Source organism: Bos indicus, chromosome 11 (assembly GCF_029378745.1).
Source record: "Bos indicus isolate NIAB-ARS_2022 breed Sahiwal x Tharparkar chromosome 11, NIAB-ARS_B.indTharparkar_mat_pri_1.0, whole genome shotgun sequence".
NCBI classification, from domain to species: Eukaryota; Metazoa; Chordata; class Mammalia; order Artiodactyla; family Bovidae; genus Bos; species Bos indicus.
This window is the reverse complement of record NC_091770.1, coordinates 37,619,046-37,630,540: the sequence shown is the minus strand read 5'-3', so window position 1 is coordinate 37,630,540 and position 11,495 is coordinate 37,619,046.

Below are 11,495 nucleotides of genomic sequence, written 5' to 3'. Positions count from 1 at the left end.
ATATACCCCCTTTCCCTACATATGAACAGCCTCTCTTGTCATCAACACCCCTGCATACCAGAGTGGTACATTTGTTACAGTTGATGAGCCTACAGTTCTATATCATTATCACCCAAAGTCCATAGTTTACATTAGGGTTCACTCTTGGTGGTGTACGTACTGTGGGTTTGGACAAGTTTGTAATGACATGTATCTACCATTATAGTATCAGACACAATAGTTTCACTGCCCTAAAATTCCTCTGTGCTTTACCTATTCATCTCCCATGGCATTTTCATTTTTATACAAGGCATCTCTGCCTACCATGTTTGAAGAAAAATATTTTTAAAGTGTTCTCTATGTGCCAGACACTGTGCTAGTAACAAATTCCATCCACTTTCATTTATCTGAGAATATCTTAATTTCTCCCTCACTGTGTCTTAATTTCTTCCTCACTCTTGAAGAACAGTTTTTCTGGATCTAGAGTTCTTGCTTGACAGTTTTGTTTTTGTTTTTGTTTTTTTTAGCATTTTGAATAGCACTGCCTCTGAGCTCCAAAGCTTGTTTCTGATGAGAAGTCGTCTTATAGTCAAATTGAAGTTCCCTTGTATTTGATGAATCACTTCTTTCTTGCTGTTTTCAAGATTCTTTGTTTTTGTCTTTTGAAAGTTTGATTATAATGTCTCAGTGTGTGTCTCTTTGAGTTCATCTTGTTTGGAGGTCTTTGAACTTTTTGGATGTTTATTTCATGTCTTTCATCAAATTTGGGGAGTTTTCAACCATTATTTCATCAGATATTTTCTCTGCTCTTTGCTCTCTCTCTTTGGGACTTCCACAATGCATATTTTGGTCCCCTTAATGGTGTCCCATAGGTCCCTTAGGCTCTGTTTTTCCTTCTTCAGTTTTTTTTTTTTTTTTTTTCCTTTCTTTTTCTCAGACTCGGTATTTCCATTGTTCTATCTGCAGCTGAAATCTGCCTTTGAATCCCTCTAGTGAATTTTTTATTTCAATTATTGTACTTTTCAGCTCCAAAATTTCTTTTTGGTTTATTTTTAGGTTTTCTATCTCTTTATTGGCATTTTCATTTTGCTCAGCCATCATTTTCTTGTCTTTCTTCACCTCTCCCTTTAGTTTTTTTTGCACATTTAAGACAGTTGTTTTAAAGTTTTTGTCTAGTAGACCTGATATCAGTTATTTTTCAGGGGTAGTTTCTCTTGAATTTTTTCTTCCTTTGAATGGGCAATACTTTTCTATTTCTTTTATATACCTTGTGGGCTTTTTTTTGAAAACTGGATATTTGAATCTAATAATTTGGTGACCCTGGAAATCAGCTTCTCTCTGGTCCCCAGGGTTTTCTGTTTTAATTGTTGTAGGCCATCTCTATGCCAGAGATCTGTTTGAGGTGTAAACTTACAGTCTTCTCACATCTTTTCTGAGCCCATGCCTTAGTGTGCACAATGACTTTCTAACTTCCACTATATATGGAGTTGCTTTTGAATGTCCTACTCTTTTGTAACTGTCCTTCAAAAAAGGAAAAAGAAAAAAATGGAAGGAGGAAAAGAATGAGTTTTGGGCCTTTAAATCCCCTGGAAGTCACTTCAGCTGGAGCAGGGAGGGACTTGCAACAATGGAGGGAGGTGAAACAATAATAGTCAAAGGCCTGTTTATTGAGCTCAACTAGTGAGTGGCAGTCAGAGTTCAGAGCACCCTGTATTTGGAAGACAGGGTTCTTCTTGCCCAACATGGCTTCTGCAAGCTATCTGCAGGTGCTGCAGGAACAGGTGCACAGCTGCCTGCCATGGGACTAGGGGTGTGGAATGGGTAGCTGCTACTGTACTAAGAGCTAAAATTGACTGAAATCAATTGCACTTTACTGTCCAACCCTTCCCCTGGAAGTTGCAAGCCTTCAATAGACTCCAGAGCCCCAGAATAGTTATGTCAGATAGATTCTGCAATTGTCATCTAGGTGGGGAGACAGATTCCTTGTGCTCCCTGGTCAGCCAGCTTCCCAGAAGCCTCCTTGAGGACTGTTCCCAGGGGATTTGTATTCTTAAGGAGATTGCCCTTAAAAAAAAAAATTATTCTACATTAAAATGTTTTAAATTGTAGCACTTTTTCTCTTTTTGAGCTTTTTGGTTGATGTAGGGATGAGAGTGGGATGAGTGGGGTGAGTTCAGGCCTGGAGTTGAGGGCTTTATTTTCTAGACATAAGATTGCTTTGCAAGGCATTTCAAAGGCGGTATTGTAGTGGATCCTGCCTGTCATTCAGTGATCCCACAGTGTCATATGCTTGACCAGGCCCTCCTAGCCTGGCTGACTTTCCTGTTTCTGCTTTTGCATGTTGAAGCACAGGCTGCCTACAGAGTTGTTGCTTATACCATAATTTTAGCTTTGAAAAATTCTGGCATACCAGTCTTTTCTTCAGAAAAGTAAGAAATGTATATGCAAAAATATCCCAAGCTGGTCAATTTACTGCCAGATTGTAGAAAGTCTGTTTTCTTAAAATCACTGAAGTGGTTTCAAAACCAACTGAAGAGAGTACCTGGTTATTGTGCTTACACCATATTCAATCCTTGATTCAGAGTTTGGGGATGAGATTATGACAGAGTTGAAAACAAAAGCCATGTCTTTGTGCCTGTAAACAAAACCCTGATCTAGGAAGTAATTATAAGAATTCCTTGTTATTTTCTTATCAGCCCTCTGCTCATGTGTGCTATGCTGTGCTGTACTCAGTTACTCAGTTGTGTCCAACTCCTTGTGACCCTTTGGACTGTAGCCCACCAGCCTCCTCTGTTCATGGGATTCTCCAGGTGAGATTACTGAAGTGGCCATGCCCTCCTCCAGGGGATCTTCGTGATCCAGGGATCAAGCCCGCATTTCTTACATTTCCTGCATTGGCAGGCAGGTTCTTCACCACTAGCTCCAGCTCTTCTGCTCACAGATTCCTACACATGAAGTATATAATTGCTTTTGAAGGGAACCCGTGAGCCAAGGTCAGCTTGCTTTCACTTCACATTTGGGTTTCACTTGTCTTTGATCCTCAGCTCTGCCTCCATCAAAAATAAGACAATGCATTGTCAGTCAAGCAGCTTGTAATTTTCCCAGGCCCACTGAGTATGAAGAGTAGGAAAATCAGCAGTGCTCGAAGCTTCCTGAAGATGTGAGTACATGGACATGAAATTATTTGTAAGTCAGACTTTCTCAATCGCAGAACTATAACATTTTAGGCAGGTGCTTCCCTGTGGCTCAGTGGTAAAGAATCCACCGGCCAATGCATTAGATTTGGGTTCAATCCCTGGTCTGGGAAGATAAAGCAACTAAGCCTTAGCACCACAACTGCTTGGCACACAAACTAGCCTCTGTGCTCTGCAACAAGAGAAGCCACCGCAGTGAGAAGCCCGTGCACCACAACTAGAGAGTAACCTCCCGTTCGCCACAACTAGAGAAAAGCCTGTGCAGCAATGAAAACCCAGCACAGCCCAAACCAAACCAAAACAAAACATTTTAGACAGATAATTCTTTGTTGTGTGAGGCTGTCCTTGCCCTGTAGGGTGTTTAGCGGCATTCTGGCCTTTATCCACTAGATGGCGGTAGCGCGCCCTGCTTCCCCACCCCCTGCGCCACAACTAGCGGGGTCAAGCAGAAATGTCTCCGGGCCTTGCCATGTCATTAAAACCACTGGTGTAAATTTTCCTAATTAGTGTAAAAACCCTACCAATCCACAGTAAAACATAATGATTATTCTGTGGGTCAAAGATAGCCAAATAATTGAATGTACTTCCTTTATTTCTCTCCCCTACCTAAATCGTTATTTTACCACACAGATCCAGGAAACATCCTGAGATAAGTGCAGGAAAACAAGCAAATAAAATAGGGCTTATCTCACTTTCAGTTCATAACTCAGAAATATAAATATTTCAAGGATTCTTGGCAAGAAATAAATAACTGAGGTGCCTCGATTTCTCTCATAGGCAGCAGCACACAACCCCAGAATCTGAGCTGCCTGCCTCTGGCAAGTTCTGCAGAATACCACCCTACTTCAGTTATCTGGGGGGCACAGTAGCTTCTCTGTTCTTGGGAATTGTGCAGCCTCAAGTTTATCCTTTTTGCTTCCCACCTCTTCAGTTAGAAGCCCTGTTATATTTTCAGGCTGTGGGAATGCTGACTTTGAAGAGTAGAAACCAAGGACAGTGCCCTTGTTGGCTTGTTGATGGTGCCTTATTATTTTGCTGTTTGCCATGCAGGATGATAAAGCTAACTCTAAGAGAAGAGAAATGGACAAAACCATTGAATTGACTGAGATTTGAAAGAGATTTCTTTATGGCCATTAGAGAAAGCCACAGACATGGTGACAGGATGAAAAGTATAACTGTTTGCAAAAAGAAAAAAAACAGTGGAAATAGGATTGTTCACCTTGAAGAAGAGATTGAAGGTGAATCATGAATTGTCACTAAACAAGCTTATGTTTTCTACCTCTGCCTAAGAGAGCAAAAAGAAAACCTACAGGGTATGAAGAATTTAAATTTATTGTAGGGGAACATTTCTGATAATTAAGGTTTCTCAGCTTTACATGGGGTGCCAGCTATAAGAGTGGTTCTGGAATCTTCTTTAAAGGTGTTTAAGAATTACCTGAACTTGATTCTGTCTGGTTGGCTCAGGTAGGGTGTGGCCCTGCAAGGGAAGGAATGGCCTGTTCTGTCTCATTGCTCCAGGATTTGAATGGCGGTGAGATGACAATCTGTCACCTAGACAGAGCCTTAACTGCATCTCCAAATCCATATGCTTTCACAGGTGGGAGTTACTTGACCAACTTCACAGAGTTTTATCTCTGCCTTCAGTGGCACCCTGTGTGTTTTACTTAGATATGCAGTGTTGCCATTTGGGTTCCCTCAGGCTAATTCTGGGGGCTTCTCTAGTGCCTCAGATGGTAAAGAGTCTGCCTGCAATGTAGGAGCTGCAGGAGGCGCGGGTTTGATCCCTGGGTCGGGAAGATCCCCTGGAGAAGGAAATGGCAACCCACTCCAGTATTCTTGCCTGGAGAATCCCATGGACACAGGAGCCTGGCAGGCTGCAGTCCATGGGGTTGCAAAGAGTGGGATACAACTCAGCTACTTAGCACACAAGCTGAGTCTGAGATGAAGATTTGTGTGCAGGCTGTTTTCTAGAGGGCGCTCTTGGTATCAATGCTGTGGAAGGGAAGGGGAGGAAGTAGGATCAGGCTGAGGGAGAAGGTAAGCTTTGAAGCAACCCCAACAGAGAACTCAGCTGACTACCTGGAAAGCTCTGAGGCTGCGCTGGCCCCTCTCAGGTGTCCCCAGTCGGGGCAAGAGGGTTGGGCCACTGAAGAAATGGCAGCCACTGAAGAAAAAGCATGACCTTGGGCAGAGCAGCTTCCTTTAGCTCAGGCATTCCCCAAAGGAGGCTGACAGCTGGGGGGGGTCTCCTTCCAGCAGCATTTCCACCACATGAGGGAGTAAACCCTCCATTCAGGAAAGGGGACCTAGGGGTGCATCCCCATGTTAACCACAGGCAGCTTTCCCTACCTTCTACTCGCATTTAAGATTACTTTTGCCCTTTACTTATTATATAAGAAGCATTTTCCCTCCTGCAGGAACATATGTCCCTTACTCTTGTTCCTATCCAACCCTTGTCACCCTAGTTAGTACAGAGAGTCACAGATTCTGTTGATTCTGAAATGTATTCTTTCCTCTCTCTGCCCCTCCCTCCTTCCTGCTCTTCCCCACTTCCCTCTTTCAACTCTCATCAGGCAGATTCACCTGCTTCCAATTTGAGCCTCGTGACAGCCAGCTTGGATGACAAGCTGAGTATCAGCTGATTTCGTCCTCCTCAGAGTTTTTCCATTATTCCCCTAATGGCCACACATTCCCCCTCTACCCTCTGCCAATACCGTGTGCGTGAATTCCCAGGGCAGTAGTGCAGCTGGCCTGGAGCCTGGGTCAGCTCAGCCCCTAGCTTGTGGGACTTTGATCACAGCCTGTTGTCTCCATTAGCTGTCTGAAATGAGGACAGGCCACTGGACCAAGTGATCCCCAACATCTTTTTTCACCTCCAACATTCAGTGACTTTTTGATTTGAAGGGTTTTCACAAAGGAAAATGGGAACGAAAGGGGGTACTAGATTCCCTAGTCTTCACTTCCTATCCCACCCACAAAGAAGATTGGTGCCTCCTTTCCCAAATAAATGCAAGATGTGTGAATTAGTTATGGCATAACCTGAAATGGCTGGGAGAGTAAAAGCTTAGACTCCCCAGATAATTTTGGAAAGCAGCCTGAACTGAAACCAGAAAATTCTTAGCAGCCCATCTTCTGGCCGTCCTTAGCCTCTGTGAGGCTCTCCTGTGAGGCCAGTGAAGGTGAGTCAGGACTTGAGTTGCATCTGAAATGCTCAGGGAGTCCACTGGGGCAAGAGTGGTTTCCTGCTGAATTTACTCTACTGTTTCCCAACCCTCCCCCCGCCGCCCCCCACCCTTTTCTTAATCTTAGTGGAGTCGGCATTTTCTGCAGTCTTTGTCTTTTGTTGGTTTTTTTTGCATGAGACTGGGCCAGGGTAACCATTGGCCCCTGAAGGGAACCCAGGAACATCAGATCAGATCAGTCACTCAGTCGTGTCCGACTCTTTGCGACCCCATGAATTGCAGCATGCCAGGCCTCCCTGTCCATCACCAACTCCTGGAGTTCACTCAGACTCACGTCCATCGACTCAGTGATGCCATCCAGCCATCTCACCCTCTGTCATCGCCTTCTCCTCTTGCCCCCAATCCCTCCCAGCATCAGAGTCTTTTCCAATGAATCAACTCTTAGCATGAGGTGCCCAAAGTACTGGAGTTTCAGCTTTAGCATCATTCCTTCCAAAGAAATCCCAGGGCTGATCTCCTTCAGAATGGACTGGTTGGATCTCCTTGCAGTCCAAGGGACTCTCAAGAGTCTTCTCCAACACCACAGTTCAAAAGCATCATTCTTCAGCGCTCAGCCTTCTTCACAGTCCAACTCTCACATCCATACATGACCACTGGAAAAACCATAGCCTTGACTAGACGAACCTTTGTTGGCAGAGTAATGTCTCTGCTTTTGAATATGCTATCTAGGTTGGTCATAACTTTCCTTCCAAGGAGTAAGCGTCTTTTAATTTCATGGCTGCAGTCACCATCTGCAGTGATTTTGGAGCCCCCCAAAATAAAGTCAGACACTGTTTCCACTGTTTGCCCATCTTATTTGCCATGAAGTGATGGGACTGGATGCCATGATCTTCATTTTCTGAATGTTGAGCTTTAAGCCCACTTTTTCACTCTCCACTTTCACTTTCATCAAGAGGCTTTTTAGTTCCTCTTCACTTTCTGCCATAAGGGTGGTGTCATCTGCATATCTGAGGTGATTGATATTTCTCCCAGCAATCTTGATTCCAGCTTGTGTTTCTTCCAGTCCAGCGTTTCTCATGATGTACTCTGCATATAAGTTAAATAAACAGCATGACAATATACAGCCTTGACATACTCCTTTTCCTATTTGGAACCAGTCTGTTGTTCCATGTCCAGTTCTAACTGTTGCTTCCTGACCTGCACACAAATTTCTCAAGAGGCAGATCAGGTGGTCTGGTATTCCCATCTCTTTCAGAATTTTCCATAGTTTATTGTGATCCACACAGTCAAAGGCTTTGGCATAGTCAATAAAGCAGAAATAGATGTTTGTAAAGGAGCTTCAAATGGTCCTTTCTTTTTGAGGTTGGCTGTCTCATTCAGTAACTAAAGACTGTGATAAATAACAGCACAGAATGTGGAAGCTGGAGAGAAAAGGCTAGTGGAAATGTGAACCTGGCTGTTCAAGAGCAGAGCTGAGCTTATTTGCATAGTAGCAGGTGTGGTTACTTATTTATGAAGCACATTTCCTCTGAGGTGTGGAAAATGAGCTAGCTGTGAACCTGATCCCGGCCTTAGAACGCTGACAGTGAGGAGGCAGAGCCCAGCCTGACCCCCCCACAGCTCTCCCCCTCTGGTGCTCCTGGTAATTCCCTGAGCTTCCCTTGTATTCCCTTCTTGCTAGACAATGAGGTCCTGAAGGGCAGGGACAGTGTTTGGTCACCATTGTTTTCCTGTGCCCAGAGTCTCCCTGGCAATAGGCAGGCCTTCAGTAAATACATATATCATGAGTGAATTTGGCAGACAAGCTTGCAACTACCCGGAAGCTGGAGGGAGGTAAATACAAAAGAGGAGGCGAGGCCTTGGAGCTCCCAGACACCCACCCTGAAACAAGGAAGTAATGCTAGAAACAGATGGACAGAAGAAGCACCATTTGAAGAAAGCTGTGGACCTCCTATAGGAGAAAAGCCCCAAACAAACTTGACACTCTTTCAAGCGCATGGTCTGACTCCTCCAGAACAAGGAAAACAAAACAGCCTTAAGTAATCCACTCCCCCCAATAAAAACGCCTACCCCAAACAGCAATTGCTCCAGACTCATAGAGCATCCTAGTTACACAGTGGAAAGAACAAAGATGTGATTTAAGCATCTTGAAATTGAAATAGCAATTGCCAAACACCAGAGGATCAGCAGAATCATTAGATTCCAGAAAATGCAGAACCTCTGAGGCCTCTGTATTCTTCCATTCTGATGTCAGACTACTGGCAGCCCACGCTGAGCTGCCTTATAAGAAAGTGCAGCTAGGCCACTAGAAAGAAGCAGAGGAAGGAGGGGCCAGCTGGCATTGCTGGGGTTTGGAAGCTCTGCACTGCAGATTCTGTTAACCAACACTGGACACTGTCTTCCTCTGCTCTCAGTGACCAGTGAGGCCAAGGCGGGCCACTTCAGCTGACTAGACACAGATGTAGATGTCTATAAGTTTATCAGTCAGGGGCCTGCCAGGAAAACAGAATTTATCCCAGGTGGTTCAAATAGAAAGACTAATAAAAAGGATCGACAGCAGTGAGCATGAGGGAAACAGATAAGGAGCATTGTGGTACCTGAAGACTTGTGTCAGGGGGCGCCATTACTTCTGTAAGGGCAAAGAGCAGGAGGAAGTCTCAGTGCCTGACCTGGCAGGACTGCAGCTATGAGGAAGGGCTTCCAGAGATGGGGCTCCAGAACAGGGAGGGAGTGGAGAAGAAATCCTTGCCCATTTCTCCCGATTCCTGCTGACAAAAGCAGAAGCCAGCCAGCGAGGGTGCTCACAATGGCACTTTCCTCAAGGGTCAGCTCCTGGAGCTGAGAATACATGGAGGTGAGTCAAATGGAAAAAATCTAGCACAGTGACAACTAAGCTGGCTACCACATGGCTACATTACCTGTGTTTCTTACATGTTATCTCACTTCATCTTCAAAATTACTCTAAAACAGGCTGAGCCCGGGGCTCTTCAGAATACCAGGGCTTGTGGGCACAGTGGCATTTGCATGCCCGACGCTGTGTCTGGGCTGGTGAGCCAACAGGAGGGAAGTGGGTTGACGCCCATCAGGAGCTTGAGGCCAAAAGGATTCTCAGGGTCAATTAGGAAGGAATCCCTGGGACAGTGCCTGTGAACAATCTTCCCTCCTTCTTCAGACTTTGTAACCTATGCTTTTTACCCTGAATGTTTCCCAACAATAAGAAGGTTGTCTTCTGCTCACTAGGCAGCCCTTTCGGGGAGAGGATCTTGTGGGTTGCTGCAGGAAGTGACAGTGATTTGCAGAAAGGTAAGGCCAGAGCTGGTGGGTTCTGAGCGGGTGGGTGTCTGGGGTCCAGAGGTACAAGGCCTGTGCTCTGTCTCTTACTCCTCAGAGCCAGGAATCTTCCTCCTGGTAGTTCTGCCTCCCTGCCAGAGGGTTGAGGTGGGGGGCAGTTCTCTGTGCAAGCTGGAGTGGGTGACCTTCCAGCACGTGGGGGCAGCAGACACTGACACTGGGTCTACTTTACTGTAAGGTAATCTGGCTGTGGGGCACTAGAGCGACTTTGAGGAGATACCCCACATCTAAGGGCAAAGGAGAAGCCCCAGCAAGATGGTAGGAGGGGCAAAATCACATTTAGAATCAAACCCCATACCCACTAGAGATGCTCAGAGGCTCCAAAAAACCTTGTGCACAGCGGAACCCAGAGACCCCCACAGAGACTAATACAAAACTGTGTTTGAGTTTCTCCTGCAGAGGTATGGGTCAGCAGTGGACTGCTGCAGGGGCAGGGACTCTGGGTGCAGTAGACCTGGGTGTGGCTAAGCCCTCTTGGAGGAGGTCGCCGTTAACCCGACCATAGACCTGCCAGAACTTACACAGGACTGGGAAACAGACTCTGGGAGGGCACAAACAAAACCTTGTGTGCACCAGGACCCAGGAGAAAGGAGCAGTGACCCCACAAGAGACTGACCCAGACTTGCTCATGAGTGTCCAGAAGTCTCCAGCGGTGGCGTGTGTCGGCAGTGGCCTGCAGCAGGGTTGGGGGGTTGAGTGTAGCAGTGCATGCATGGGACCTTTTGAAGAAGGTTGCCATTATCTTCATTACCTCCACCATAGTTTGGCCTCAGGGCAAATAAGAGGGAGGGAACACAGCGCCCGCGCCCCTCCCCCCCGTCCCCGCCCCACCCCACCCCCTCCAACACTCCCCCCACCCCACCCTCATCAACAGAAAATTGGATTAAAGATACACTGAGCACAGCCCCACCCATCAGAACAAGGCCCAGTTTCCCCCTCAGTCAGTCTCTCCCATCAGGAAGCTTCAGTAAGCCTCTTATCCTTCTCCATCAGAGGGCAGACAGACTGAAAACCACAATCACAGGAAACTAACCAGTCTGATTACATGGACCACAGCCTTGTCTAACTCAGTGAAACTATGAGCCATGCCATGTAGGGCCACTGAAGACGGCAGGTCATGGAGAGTTCTGACAAAACATGGTCCACTGGAGAAGGGAATGGCAAACTGCTTCAGTATTCTTGCCTTGAGAATGCCATGAACAGTATGAAAAGGCAAAAAGATAGGACACTGAAAGATGAACTCCCCAGGTCGGTAGGTGCCCAATATGCTACTGGAGATCAGTGGAGAAATAACTCCAAAAAGAATGAAGAGATGGAGCCAAAGCAAAAACAACACCCAGTTGTGGATGTGACTGGTGATAGAAGCAAAGTCTGATGCTATAAAGAACAATATTGCATAGGGACCTGTAATGTTAGGTCCGTAAATCAAGGCAAATTGGAAATGGTCAAACAGGAGACGGCAAGAGTGAACGTCGACATTATGGGAATCAGCAAACTAAAATGGACTGGAATGGGTGAATTTAACTCAGATGACCATTATATCTACTACTGTGGGCAAGAATCCCTTAGAAGAAATGGAGTAGCCATCATAGTCAACAGAAGAGTCTGAAATGCAGTACTTGGATGCAATCTCAAAAACGACAGAATGATCTCTGTTCGTTTCCAAAGCAAACCATTCAGTATCACAGTAATCCAAGACCATGCCCCGACCAGTAATGCTGAAGAAGTTGAAGTTGAATAAGTCTATGAAGACCTACAAGACCTTCTAGAAGTAATACCCCAAAAAAGA